The following is a 14,428-nucleotide window of genomic DNA, read 5'->3' on the forward strand; positions in this document are numbered from 1 at the left end:
CTGCAGTGACGGCAAAAGTCCACGGACACATTTTGCATTGCACGGGCCCATGATCAGATTATTTTTAAAGCTTTTTTTTTAAATACAAATCAAGCCTATAGGTCTCCCTGTGTTGAAAAAGATGCTAAAACCCTGAGCTGATGGAGGTAAAGCCTATTACAAGGCTAAGATCAGAAATCCAGCGTTCATTCCCATAATGAGAGCACGGTCTGATTAGTCTCGAACAACATCTTGTGTTCACAGGACTAATTGTACGTCCCATGACAAAAAGGTGCTCCTGACACCTGCAATCCACAATTTTCCATTCAGCTTTAGCTTGATGCAACACACCACATGGCTTGCGTCGTAGACACCGACACATTAGTCACTGAAGTTACACCTCGAATCATCCCCCCTCCCCCCCAGTGTGTTTTCAGGAGCATCCTATGTGTCATAGGTGGTGACGTACCAGAGAAATACCAACAGGTTAACTGTCTGGAAATGTTCTTAAAGGGCGAGGTGGGGTGTGTATGCCTACCGCAATCCAAACATCCAATTGCGTGATCCAATGTGCGTTAGTTATCTGCCTTTCAGTGTTCAATTAAAACAGCAAAAACAAATGTTACTTTACAACATTAAACTTGAAATTCAATCATTTGTTTGAGCAATTTTCTATCACAGTGAATGAATGTTTCAGCCCTGAAGAGCACAAAGAGGTTCTGTGTAGTCTACCGCATCATGTTATTTTGATTTTAAGGCAGGGCGCTCTCATGGTAAAGCTGGCAGTTTGCATCACATATCGAAACCTCTGTAAGCCTGAGACTCATCTCAGCCCCGACTTGAAAGCTTTGATGTTGCGGCGCTGCAAACCTCAGTCCGTGGGATTTAATTTCATTCTTTCAACCAGAATATCTCAGATGTATAGGGCAGTTCACCCACGCACATTCACACGCACATATTGTTGCAGTCGGTCTAGACATTTTCCTTCCACAATCATTGTGGTCGATCTTTATGTTTATGTTTTGCAGCAACATTTAGTGGTGTCCCTGTCAGCTGACTCCAGAAGGCCGTCTTTTTTTCAACAACAATATTTACCTTGTTAGCTTTTACAGCCCAGCTTCCACATGCTGGCTGCCTCGTCCTTTTGAATCATATCTACCATGCTTATCTCAGCCTGCGTGATGAGCTGATGATAGATATTTTTAGGTCACAGCTGGGTTGGTTTTCAGTGACATAGAAGGGTAGACTAAAAATGTAAATAGATGTTACTAAATACTTACTAAATCTCTTCGGTAAATTCGAGCTGGTTAAATCATGCGCCCACAGGCTGCATGACTGTTATCACTATGTGTAAAAGTGTGCATGTCCGTTATATCATAAGTCATCTTTCTATCTAATTGTCAAGCAAAACTGAAGCAAACTTCTGAAATGTCGCAAAAAAGAAAATGCAGTTAGATGTGTTTCTACCTTGGAGTGATTATCTAGACTATGCAAAACATAGTTTCATCAGAAGTTGGTGGTATAAGCTGCAATAATGGCTGAAAAGAAGTAGGTCACATACAGGAAACAAAAACCAGTTTTAACCAACTCCCAATAAAGCTTTAAGAAGAAGAAGAAGAAGAAAGAAAACCAGTTGCCTTGGCCATCCACGAAAGGTAATTTGGCCTCCTCATTGGCCCACATGATCTTGTTTCTATAACAGCCTTGTTTTTGCAGAAACAGCTTCTTCTTCTTCTACTTCTACTTCTTCTTCTTCTTCTTGAGTGGGTGAAAAATAGCTGATCAGTTGTATACAAAAGCTCAGGAAGTGTGCTAGGCTTTAAAGCCGATTTTACATAGTGGCTTTGCATCATCACATGATGCACAGGGGCCCAAAAGACTTTTTTCCCATAGGATTACATTGTGAAAGAAGCCGTGGTAACAGTGGATACATTTATTTATAATAATACAATAATTAGTTCAGTAATTATCAAAAGAGCTGCAACAGAGTGTGAAGAAATAACAGTTTTTTGACACTGTATCAAATACGTCTCTGTGATGGGTTGCAGAGATCAACTGAAGTGAGCATGCTAACCAGCTAGCCCTTAGCCACTTTGTCGGGTGGTAGTCCAATAGACTACCATAGCGCAGAAGTAGGAAGAAGAAGGAGATTGGTCATTTTATACACAACGTCAAACTTTTTTGGTTTCATGCACAACTGAGAAGCTCTCACAGCAGTGAACAGGGCGACACCTCCGATGCTATAACCAGTTCTCATTATTCATCCATGGTCATGTGAGCTTTTTTTGCCGTTTACATCAACCTTTTCTTTGGTGATACTTCAAAATACTCATGAAATAATGTTTATGGAAACACAACTATTGGTAATCATAACCCACTATTCTTTCTTTTTGATATTGTGATTCTGGAGACTACTCCTTGACATTTTTCGTGCACTGCAGTTTTTGCTTCTGCAATTTGCATATAGCTGATTTAGCATCTCTGGATCTCTTTGTTGGTAATTTACTTGTCACCCTCACAGCAGCGTGTTCTGAGTCTGTACATGTGCATAAAGCCCATCTAAAAGACTCTTTCCTCCCCTCACACCCATCTGTTCTGCTTTCTCGATCGGTGTGGTTCTGCCCACAGAGCTGACGGCTGTTCACACAGCAAGAAGCTGAAATGTGGCAAACTATCCGCCTATACTATACCGATTCAGTCTCGTCAACCAGAATCTTTTTTGTGGCGCTAGCCTGGACGAATTTCTGCGTCTGGCACTGCTCACCTGGAATCTCCCCAAGTTCCTGAGTTCCTCAGTTCCTCTGCCTCCCTGGCACGAGTGCTGCGGTAGAACAACTGTCGCCTGCTTCTTCCCCTCTCGTGCTCAACATGCCACACGACAACACCATGTTGCTGTGGCATATGTCCTCCATGGGACCAGCAACTCAAGTGATGATAAAGCATGAGTGCATGGGGCATTTAGATATGTCAGTGACACAAATTTGCATTTTTTTCCTCACTAAATGTTTAATTTTAACATTAGTGCTGATTAACTAGCGAGGTAACATCCAAAACCACGTAAAAAAAAGAAGCTGTACAACCACTGAAACTCTGTCTGAAGTCTGAAGGGGGGAGCAGGGGTGTGTGTATGTGAGGTTGAATGGGCTCAAATAAAACAACCATATCCGTGACCATGGCAACTGGCGAACTTAAGCTAATTCATACACTCAAACAGCGGGTCTCTAACAACAAACATCCTCCCTATAAATATGCAAACCAGGCCTATCTTCTCCAGTGGGTGGGCAGCCGAGAAGGATGGTGACAGACCACCCACCAATGGATGTCATTCTCTTCTGATAATGGATGAATTTTAGAAAATGAAAGCGCTCTCCAGATGAAACAAGAGGCACAAGTGAAGGCCCTGTCCCAGTTTTAGACTCGAGTCTGATATCCCACTGAGAGTCCTTGTCAGGATGTCTGGATTTACAAATCCCTGCCGTGCCTTTGCGTCTAACCTTGTTTACTGTGCATTTCCGTGCATTCAGAGAAGTGCTACTCCACCCTAAATCTTTCTTTGAGTATCAGCCTCTGGAGGCTTGAAAGGTGGCTTTGGAGTTTTGTAGTTTTTCTGGAAACAGTAGCAGTGGTCAGTTTGGATGTTGATCACTACAGAGTTTTAAAGATTTTATAGCCCTCAAAAAATATTAGTATTTGATGTGACGGTCAACACCACTGTCATGTCTGTATGTTAAGCCAGGGCCAGGGGGTTAGCCTAGCTTAGCATAAAGACTGAAAGCGGTGGGTAAAAATGTAAGTGGCATCTATAGCTCAGAAATTAACACTACATATCCCTTTTATTTAATCCGCATACAAACCAAAATGCAAAAAAAAGGGGGCAATTTGTGGTTTTATGGGGAGTTATGTGCTTTTTTTGCCATACTGTACGCCTTCTGAAAAGACAAGCTTAATTGCCTCATTAAATCACATTTTACTCAAACTCGACTTAAACAAAATTAAAAACACACAGACACAGTCTTGGTTTCTTGTCATCCCCAACGTCATAGTCTTGGTCAGAGCTGCTGTAAATCACCTCTGTACTTTATCCACAAACTGAACCATGAGCTAATTAGCTAACGGTAGCTAGCTACAGCCGAGGATAGCTAGCAAAGAGCAGCGGTTGTCACTTACTCTGCTGATATGCTGCACCCTATGTTTCTGTGACAAACTTTTTGAACCACTCCTACAGCACAACCCAAAGTTCTCGCCTAAATATGGCTAAATATGCTGCAGGCCTGAAAACAATTTAAATATACTGTTTAAAACAGCACAACAAGACAATTCAGTCACGCAAAACAGTCATCACACAGAGAAACACTAATTAAAACATCCACAAAATATGTAGCTTTATTTTGGAGGAACTGTGGTTGGAGTATCACTCAGTGTCTTAGCTAGGAGTTAGCAACTGTATGCATTGGGAAAAAAATGTGCTCACGCGCTCCACCAATAATTAGATGCATGCGTGTGTGAATACCTGTGTCGCTGGAATGTCGAGCTTAATCCTTTCATCAGATAGCTCACAAGTGGTAAGAGGGCGTGGCAGGGACAAATGTCAGAGGCAACACGCCACTGTAATTACTACCATCTCTCAGTCATACAGCGTGACATGTGTTTTTGTGAATGATTGCATGTGAAGCTTTGTTTATACTCTTTATGCACGCACACTTGGATTGTGAGTGTGCTATATGTGGATGAATGTAGTTGGGTGTCTGTGTGCATTATTTTGTCCATCTGGCATTTTAGGCCCGCAGCTGCAAGGTACAGGGTTTGGCTCATATCCGGTGCTGAGCTGGCAGCGGAGGGAGGGGTGTTAAAGGGTCCGGACTGAGGAGAGTCATCGCAGCTCTCTTCCTGCTGCACTCGTCCATTGCTTCGCACAAACTTCAGTGGTGTGTTTTCATGCTTGTGTGGTTTTGTCTCCGGCTTTGGGGAGGGGTCTCTTTGTGTTCTTGTGTAATACTGGATGTGAAGATTGATATGTGAGGCGCTCCACTCCACAAAAATAAGCCATCTTTCTTTTCTCCGTACACATGGTGAGGCCCCTGACAGGTGGTGTCCCCATGGGCCGGGGCAGGTAATTACCCCCAGGTGCTGTTCGTGTATATATGTATATAAGAACCAGCTCTGGCAATTAGGGCAGGTCTGGAGGGGCATCGAGGGCTAATCCAGACATGCTAGAACGGTGTCACCTTCAGGACCACCGCAGCTTTGAATTCATCTCAGGCACTCGCTGGTTAATTCATGTTACACATCAGCTATTGTTCAGAGCAGCAGGAGGGAAACACATTCTGTAGTTGAGCAATGTTTTCATCCGAAAACAATAGGCAGAACCACAGATATGCCCGGCTGTTTTGAAGGGCTCGGAGAAAAGGAGGGCAATGAACCTCCAGGGGTGTTTTTATGAAGGAACCGAAAGAGCAACAAGAGAGGAAAAAATGCATGTTGGGAAAGAAATAACATGCTAATGCATTTTTTATTCTTCAGAGATCAGTAGGGCAACAGAGATTGCCCTACTGATCTCTGTTGCCCTACAGAGATCAGTAGGGCAACAGTGATGAACAGGATTCACGAGAGCTGTTTGGAGCGTGTTTCATAAGAGCTGACCAAAAGTCCTCATGCAATCCCCTTATTCATCATTTTTACGGGAGGAAAGTGGAACGAAGTGCAGGGGTTTCAGAGCAGGGGGGCAACTGAACTGCATTCAGTTCGAGCCCAGTAAGGCTCTGCGATAGCTGCTGGCCTCAGCAGACAGAGAGAATGGCCCACAAACGCACAGCTGTTTCTAATCGGTAACTCAGCACCGATGGCTGACCTACATTCTGGTGCTTGCACGTCTTTGAACCCGTGGCCCTGCTAGACTCAGCCATGGGGGAAGGTAGAGGGAATGAGGGAGAAAAACAAGAGGGAGGAGAGGCTGGAGTCAAGAGGGGTAAAAGAAACAGCAGGGGAAAAAAGATGAGAAAAAGAAGGATTTTTTTTTTTTACTTTTCTGTTCTGCTTTTATGTTATAATGGATTTTGCAGGTACAGGTCTGACATAGGTTGTGTGGCGTGCATGCATGTTTAATGACAGAGTTTGTCAGAGAGCCAAAGCTGGCTGTGTGTGCCTGCAAATGTTTCCACATCCCTAAAAGTGCAGCTGTGCACACCTAAAAAAGAAAAAAAAAGTGGGGGGAAAAAAACTCATAAAAACCGCCTGACCGTCAATTTTCTGCTCCTCTGGATGGACTTGTAACGCTTGGAAAATCCTCATCTTTCAAAATTGCTTTTCTTTGTCAACACCCTGCTGTCTATCAAACTTTCATAAAGTTCTGCTGTCTGCATGTGAATGAGTGCCCCCTTTCATTAAGGCTGGAGTGCATCTAGCTAGCATTCCTTGCATGCAGAGGAGGGGTACACCCGAGTGCCAGGGGTCCCCTGGTAATGACTCATGGCAAAGATCCCTATCCACTCCCACTTGCAAACAGGACGCTTCCCTGGGTCACGCAGAGAGTGTGAGTGAGTGGGGGTGGGTGGGTGTGTTGTATGGGAGAAAGAGAAAGAGGGGCGGGGGGCCTTCGGAATAAAAAATGCTGCAAATACAAAAACCGTTAGCTTTAACATTTACGCGCACACACCGCTACGGAGAGAGGAAGGAACTGGAAGTGGGTCACTGTGTCTCAGGACTCTAGAAAAAAAAAAGAAAGAAAATAGAGAGCAGCAGAGCGGGGGAGAAGGGAAAACTGAGAGAGAGAGAGAGAGAGAGAGAGAGAGTCAGTGGTGGACGCAGGCCAGCCAACTATTCACTGGATTGAAATGTGCAGCAACAAATCTGCAAGCAGAGGAAGAGCGCGAGGGTGAAGCGTATTAGTTGAGAGATGTTTCACTGAGTCAGAAAGAGAGAAAATAACAAATTAGTGTTTGCAGAAGCGCTACTCCTCATAGTCAGGGTTTCATCTTGTGTCACCCAAAACAGGTGTGACACAGAAAAGTGCAAGCCTCAAAAGCTGTTTGTAATATAGCACAAAGGGGCATGTCTCAGTATCAGTCAGTCCCTTTTTATAGACACCATATTAACAGCTTCTCACGATGCAACAGGCTGTGGAGCAAAAAAATTGTTTTTCTCTTCGTGCATGTTTCCGTGGCTACAGAGACTTGAATCAGTTAGTCCTCGTTCAAACAGCGTCACTGAGCTCAAATAAGACGTGCAGATGGGGAAACAGACACATTGCAGACATGCACTGGGAACCAGCTTTTCCGCTTGTGCTGGAGTTTCCTCTGCTGACAGTCGGTGGTGCAACTCGGCTTGCTGCACTTGTTGTCCTGCTCATGCTTCTCTGTTCCTCTCTGGGCCCTGATGGCCCTCCGGGTTCCTCTTGTTATTGTGCCGGGCTGAGACAAAAGCCTTGTGTCAGCAGCAGCACCGAACACCAAAGAAAGCCATCGAGGTCCTGTGGAGGGAGTGGAATCAGCAGGGGGATAAAGGGAGGAACTGTGCTGATATGGAGGCTTTTTTTTTTTTTTTTTAACTTATTCATGAATTTTCCTTCTCTGTTTTTCCTATGTGGCTCTTTTAATTCCCTGCCCACATGTCGTCCAATGCTTAAGTTATTCTAACCAGAGTCTTAACTTTTGGGCCTGAGTCTGACCCCTCCATGGATAATTCATTTGGAAAGGATAGAAGCTTTGATCCCAATGGTTGGTTTAATCTCCTTTGTCTTTGATATATTGTGTTTTTCCAGCGCTCAGCAGGGTAAACCACTGTTGTTTGTGTCGCTGCTGTGTACACATTAGAGTGTATCAGAAATAGACTGGCTAAAAGCAGCGCATATCTAATGGGACCATTAATTCCCACTTATTACATCAGGGAGTCACAAACATCATTGCTCTATATTCATGCAAGTGCATGTGTTGCTTGCAAACTAACCTTCATTATTACTCACTACTGGTGTTGGTCTTTTATTATTTAAAGAGGCAAATGGTAAGATGTGGCCAGAATTTTAGAAATTACAATTTGGAAATCTACGGAAGTAAGCATGCTAACAAGCTAGCTCCAGTTCTTCCTGTCTCTTTATACCACTTTTGTTGTTTTAGTTTCAACTCACAAAATGTCAAGAAATTAAATATACTTACTTATATTTTCCTTACTAAACAGAAAAATACAACTGAACACCTTCATGGCTAACTGAGCCATGAGCTAATTAGCTAACGGGGGTTAATGGATAGCTAGATAGCGAAGGGCAGCTGTTGTCCGTTACTCTCCCTATGATTTTTTGAGATACCTTTGAATTCTCACATATTACATCTTTAACACAAGAACTAGACTTATTTTTTACATTTTGCATAAATGTCTGACTTCTGTCAATGTTTTAAAAATTAAAGGTGTTAGTGATAATATTCAGCCACTTAGTGTGGTTTTCCAGCTCCCCCTTCCAACGCTGGTCTTCGAATCATCAGTTTTTTTGCACCACCTAACGTTGCTAACGCTGGCTAGCTAACGTTAGGGCAGTAGATTGTACAAATCAGCCATTTTTAGTTGTTTTTTTCCCCACAAACTGCCAACTACCAATACTGTTGAAGCTGACAAAACGCAGATACCACGTGATACCAAGGAGCGTTAGACTCACAAACCTTGTTAGAAGCTGGAACACAGACATAAACAAAACAATCAGCTGTTTTGGTACCTGACAAAATGTTTTAATATTATTAATCATAAATCATCATTAAACCATCATAATAATGATTTTAAGGAAAAGTGATACTTTCCACAAGCTCTGTAGACGTATTATTTAAATAAAATGATTTGTCAACATAAGAATGTTATCAGTATGACCTCATTTGTTTGTGTTCTCCGCTTATCATACTCCGATGTGCAGCTACAAGCAGCAGCGTGAGGTAATCTGATACAAGCCTTCTCATATGATGTTTTGGTTGTTTCACTCAACGGCATGATAATCATGTTTGATGGCAAGCGCTTGTGTGTGTTTGTGTGTGTGTGTGTGAGTGTGTATGAGTGTGTGTGTGTGCATCAAGGTCTCTACTACCCTCATTAAGTTAACTACGGATGACTTGCCAAGACTTGTCATGAACCTCTGTTTGTCCTGTGCTTCCAGACTGTGTGTGTGTGTGTGTGTGTGTGTGTGTGTGTGTGTGTTGGGGGTGGCGGGAGGAGGAGGAGGAGGAGGAGGAGGGGGTCAGTCAGTCTAATCCGCTGTCAAAGAGAGGAACAGGAGAGTAGAGGTGCAAAACAGCCTGTCAGTCACATGTGCTTTCTGTCTGAGTGGGAACCAGAGTTTGTTCCCTCGTGAGCGGTACATTATGTTTGCTTCGACTGCTCTCATGCCCAAAACAAAAACTTTTATTTACAACAAAAACTCAGGGGGAGGGAAATGTTAGGACAGGACGTTTTTTTGTTTGCGTCGGTGAAGAAGAACTTTGTACAACGGACAGCAGATCGTCACCGCCGGCTCATTATTTAGCAGTGTGCACTTTTAGCAGGACAGATAGTGAGTCACACTGATACAACTGTCGTGTTTCTGTGGAAGCAAACACCGCACATTGATTGGGCACACATCAGCAAAAAAACACGGTTCCCACAGAATATCGCGTGATGTCTGCTCACATGAGGACTCATCATAAAGTGGGAAAAGCAGAATGCTGTACGCAGCGAGGCCCGTCGTGTCTCCGTATTGACATTAAGCACCGGTATTGTGTTTTTCTGTGTTTGGTTTGCGTGTGGTTTGTGTAGGGCTGCACCTCATAATGTCAAATGTTTGCAGCCGGATTAGATGCGTGATCCTTCGACAAACATCAGAGGAATAGCTTTGTGTATGTGTCCCCTTTCTGTTTGACAGCTGTAGCATATTAGCGCAGGGACAGCTGATTTACAATGCTGATGATAACACGCTGCAGTCGTACTTCAAACAAAGAGGCCAGAGACACTGATCCAGTGACTCGGTCTGTCTTAACCAGTGACAGCTGGTGGAGGATCTTTTAGGGGGCACATGAAGGCCTCAGGCTGGACGTCAGGTATCATCGGGAGGGACTTGATTGACGGGACAAGCGATGACGATGTGTCTAAGTACACGTCGTAGTTGACGAGGTTTAAAGCACTTTTTTTTAAAATCTTTATCACGTTTAACATTTAAAGTGATGATCAACAGATGAGAGTAGGTTATAAAAACAGATACGGAGTACATGAACAAGAGTTAAACGCACAGCATGTGATTTCGTTTACTGACATCGTGTTGGGCCTCTGTGAATAAATGAATTAAGGAGTATGGTCTGGACCTGCTAAATTTGGGAAGTGTCATGAGATGACTTGCTGTGAATTGGCGCTGTACAAATAAAGATTGATTGATTGACTGATAGTAAACAAAAGAGTGACTAGCCAGCCAATTTCCTTCCTGTTTCGTGTTTTTAGAGGGATGTAACACCACTGCAACACTTCTTTATCCCTTAACATCTGAATAGGTCGCTTGTCAATGACTAACAAAACGACACACATGAAGGTTCTCATAAGATGTCACGTGGTGAACATATTGAAATGGTCACAGTTTGGTTCGGGTTCAATCACAAAAACTACTTGGATAGGTTCAGGAAAAGCTCACGGTTTGGGCTAAAATCAGTAAGTTTCATCCGTAACGTAAAAAAGATCGCCTCGGTTAAGTACGTTACCGAAGTTAAAGACCTCAAACATTTCCTTGCACAGACATCGTCGCTCTATGTCACCCAATTTCCCCTTCTGCTCCCCTCATAATTTGGGATAATGTAAGTGCAACACTCAGCGAGATATAGAGCAACGGTCGACTCATTTTAGACATTTTGGAAGGGGATGTCTAAGAGTGAAAATGTTACAAGTCATACCTGTACTGTCAGCAGTCAAAGAAAAAGTCTGCACCATCAGGACTGTGTGGGCGTGGTGTAGTCAGAGTTGACAGCGGCATCTCCCTGGCGACGTAACAACTAACCTAAACAAAACTCACATTGTGATGCGTCTTATGAAATCCCTCTCCGTTCACTGTAAAGTACACTTAAACTACTTTATAATATGTCTCAGATTTATCTTGAGTCCTCACCACATCTGTACTGTAAATGCCTTTTTCCCATATTGTTAAATTTTAACAGGCTGGTGTTTGGAAAAATGTGACACAAATTACAAATCTAGAAATATTTGATCTAAAATAACTTGTATCATTTGAACGGATACGACTGTCTTCATGTGAGAGCCTTTTTATTATAAGCTGATTAGGAAAATTCCTTTAATGGCCTTTAAGCAATTCGTTCAGGATGAAAAACAAGAACGGAAGATGTAGAATAAGATTTTGTTGACAATCAAAGTCTCAGTCGAGGCGTGTTGGACTTGAACGCTGATTGAGTTTTTATCCGGAGATCTCTCGCTGGGCAGTAAATAAATAAACCTTTTGCTTTGCATGTTTTTAGAGTACCAAGTCAAATTGAGTGCAAATCAAGGGAAGGGGAAGAAGCAAACATAAAGAGAACAGAGCTCACGTCCGTGCAGATATTGAGGGTTTCTGGCGAGCACGCATAATCAAAAGCACACACAGAATAAAAGACGAACATAAGTGGCTGTAATTTCATATGCAGATGTGCAAAAAAAAAGCCCCGTGCTCCTCGTCGCCTTGGAAAAAGGCTGGTAATAATGCAAAGTGTATGGAATTTTTTCTCTCCCCTTCAGGGACCCGTCGTGCACTGTGCTGTCATTTACAGTGGCATTTTTAAATGTCACATGTCCACGAGGCACAGGATGTGACTTGACAGTGTGGTAAGTGCAGGCAGATGCGTGTTGTTTTTGCAGCGCCAGACCACTTTGCATTTCCCGGCATTAGCAAATTATTAAGCTTCGGCGGCTGATTTGTGGACTTTTTTGGGGCATTTAGAGAGAAAAGGGAAGTGTTAAGTTGCTTTTTTCCTGATCAGCTTTCCAGACTGACATCATTGTGAAGATTTATGTGAATCATTTGATGGACGGGTTGTCAGCAACAACGTAGCCACAGGAAACATTCTTTGCTGTCTTGTCGGGGCTTTAGTTTTTGACAGCTGTGTCAAAGTCTCAATGAACTCTTGAGTTCAGGTACAGGCTGCATCTAATCCCTCACAAAACAACACTGTGCGTACTGATATAACTCAGTCATATTACTACAAATCATGCAACTTCATTTGCAGGTTACGGGACACAGTGACTTATATTTAGAGGGCCGTAATATGTTAAGCCCTTTTAACGACTGCTCTTAACACCGTCTGCTTTCTGGAGAGAGGAAGAAATACATCACCCCGTGCCAAGAAATGCTTTGGTGGTTGTAAGCATGCCTTTTGAACATCACGTGTTCCTGCTGGCTCAGGAGGATTCAGTGCCAAACAAACTTTGATCAAAGTCTCCCCTAAACTGTCACCTGAAACTGTTCCCCGAGTAGTTTCTGTTTGAATCAAAAACCAAACGAAACCAAACGTGTATTTGTGTTAGTGCAACCCTTAAACAAACACACACACACACACACACACACACACACACCTCCTTTATGAAACATGCATTTTTTAAATGTATGTGTTGATGTGTCGCTGCTGCTGAAGCTACTCCCCCTCTGTGCATCCAGAAAAGGGTGACGACTGTGGTGTGAGATAAGGGAAAGGCAGACGTGCCGCGAGGCCACGTCTCTGCGTGCGAGTGCCAGCGTGCAATTTGCAAAACCTACATATTCCTTAATTACAAAACTGGATTCATTACTGCACGGATCACATGTCTGACCTCAGCGTGCAAAGGAAAATAAAAACATAAAAAGAGTTTCATTTTGAGTTTCCTCTAAATTACACTGCAGGATATGTGCTCTCTTCTCGTGCTCTGTGCCACAGCACGGTGTATTCGTGTCACTTAATTTGAACTAAAACTAGAAATATAACTTCTGTCGCATTTACAGTATTAACTGAGCTGGTTGTTTGTTTGTATCTGCGCGTGGGCGTGCATGTACATGTGTATGTGCTAAGACAGGTCAGAGGAAGTGTGTTTTGTCACATTGTGTCATTACGTGGGTTAGCAGACAAGTTGACCACATGTGTCGTCTGTAACACGTCGGAAAATTACTGTACATCAGCTGATTGAGTCAGCCCATTTCAATAACCGGTCACTAGTTTGTTGGTGAAAATCAGGTAGAAATTCCTGTTTCCATGTGGCTCATCGACACGGTATGAAACATGTGATGGTTGCCAACCAATTAATACAAATTGCTAGTTAACCACGACACCTTTAAGCGGCTAACACACCCTGTTTATTTGTGTTTCCTCTAATCCAGGTGGTTTAATGGGTTTACACGCAAATGCACAAACGAAACTGGTGAGCAAGACATGCAGGGAAAACAATAGGCGGGGCGGTGGAAATACTTTAGCTTCCTCGTTCCCCTTTTGTGTCAAGGGGTTCACACGCACACACACACACGCACGCACACAAGCACACACACACACACACACACACACACACACACACACACACACAGAAAAACAGAGCAACACTAAGAGAGAATTAATTGATTAATTAATTAATGAGTACAGATGAATAATTCTACATAAACACAACTGTAACTCTATGTCCAGGTCTTATTTTTCTACTATGGGTCACTCATCCTACCTCAGGGCCTGAGTGCAGCAGAAAACTGAGAAAAGCTAAAGCGTGTAGTCTGCTGCCCTCTTGTGACGACCACAACGATCTGTTTTTGATGCATGTTGCTGGAACCGACCCTGGTAGGTTTTAGCTTATATATCAAGACACATGACAGTCAACCATTTCCTGTAGATGCCATGAAAGACAAAGAAGATAAATAAATAATACATTTAGGCCTATTACATTGATTTTGCTTTACTTTCATTTTCAGTCCTGGTCAAGACAGCAAAATAAATGATGGAAAATCAAATATTATTCATAAACACATACAGGCTTGGCATGGATAAATATATAGGCTATCAACTGGTCAGGAATTGTTTTTGTTTTTTTAAATGTTGACTGAGATATTTTAGCTTACAATGACGTGAAAAAACTGGGCTTATGTTTAAATGTAGGGTATAACCTATAACATTTGTGTGAAAGTAGCTGTATCAAAAGCTCTGTACAACATGTTGAGGCCTTCAACCAGGCGCCCGCCAACAACTGTGGTCCAGGCTCACCTTTGAGGTAAAGGATGATGGCAACACCTGAGCAAAGATCACAGGTGTGACTCTAGATGTGGCACTTTATAAGCTGGTTAGCATTAGCTAGCAAGACTTTCCTGCACGGAGCAGTTTGGCAAACTAATAGTTTTACGAAGCGTTTTTAGAGCAGAAACTCAATTTAAATCATTCACTGCTCTGGTTGACAGTCTGCCAACTAAGTCCCTCAGTGGTGGATGTATCATGCCTTCAGCCAGGTTAGCTAACGCTTATGTTTGAAT

The 14,428-nt window shown here is 42.9% G+C and overlaps 1 protein-coding gene across 2 annotated transcripts in view; it reads right to left on the reverse strand.

Annotated features, from left to right (window-relative positions):
* The window catches only part of mxd4 (MAX dimerization protein 4), a gene marked incomplete at its 5' end in the record, with an annotated part of 47,568 nt that overhangs the window by 32,178 nt on the left and 962 nt on the right, over window positions 1-14,428 (reverse strand). The window lies entirely within an intron of this gene.

This window comes from Pagrus pagrus, assembly GCF_965226575.1.
Source record: "Pagrus pagrus genome assembly, chromosome: 2".
Classification (NCBI taxonomy): domain Eukaryota; kingdom Metazoa; phylum Chordata; class Actinopteri; order Spariformes; family Sparidae; genus Pagrus; species Pagrus pagrus.